Source organism: Elephantulus edwardii, unplaced genomic scaffold (assembly GCF_000299155.1).
Source record: "Elephantulus edwardii isolate Elephantulus edwardi_28Jun2011 unplaced genomic scaffold, EleEdw1.0 scaffold00351, whole genome shotgun sequence".
Lineage (NCBI taxonomy): Eukaryota > Metazoa > Chordata > Mammalia > Macroscelidea > Macroscelididae > Elephantulus > Elephantulus edwardii.
In genome coordinates, this window is record NW_006400101.1 from 1,154,376 (window position 1) to 1,155,015 (window position 640).

Genomic DNA, 640 nt, shown 5'->3' on the forward strand with positions numbered 1-640 from the left:
ACAATTGATACCTTTGAGCTGTGGTGTTGGAGAAGAGCACTGAACATTCAATAACTAGCCAAGAAAACAAATAGATATGTCTTGGAGAGGGTGCATCCAGTGTGCTTTTTCATATTCCTGACAATCCACAGTACATATTATCTTCTTCATCTACTCTCCAATTGTAATACATCAACTGTTTTTATATCGTTATTTTTCATTTTTTTATCGTTGACATGTGTATGGTGCAATTGGGATGATCCTAACTTTCCTTACATACTTTGCTACCATAGTAACATCTTTACTTTATAAACTCTTAAAAAGATATACTGCATCATATTTGTAGAATAGAAAACATTGTTAGGTTTCTTAAATCTTGCTTACATAGACTTTGCTCAACAGAAAAAAATTAAATTGTTAACATCTTTTTATTTTTCTTTATCATCATCATTTATTTTTATCAGAGCAGTACTGAAAGTTTTTTCTTTCATGTGCAGGCATAATTAGTAATGATGACTTTGATTTAATCAGTATATACTTCAAAATGTCTTCAAGTTCAGAAGAAAATATTGCATTATCTGCATATGATACATTTGAGTGCTCTTCTAATATTTTTTTATTTTAGGACTTTCTTTTTTTAATTAACCCCTGGATAAGCACA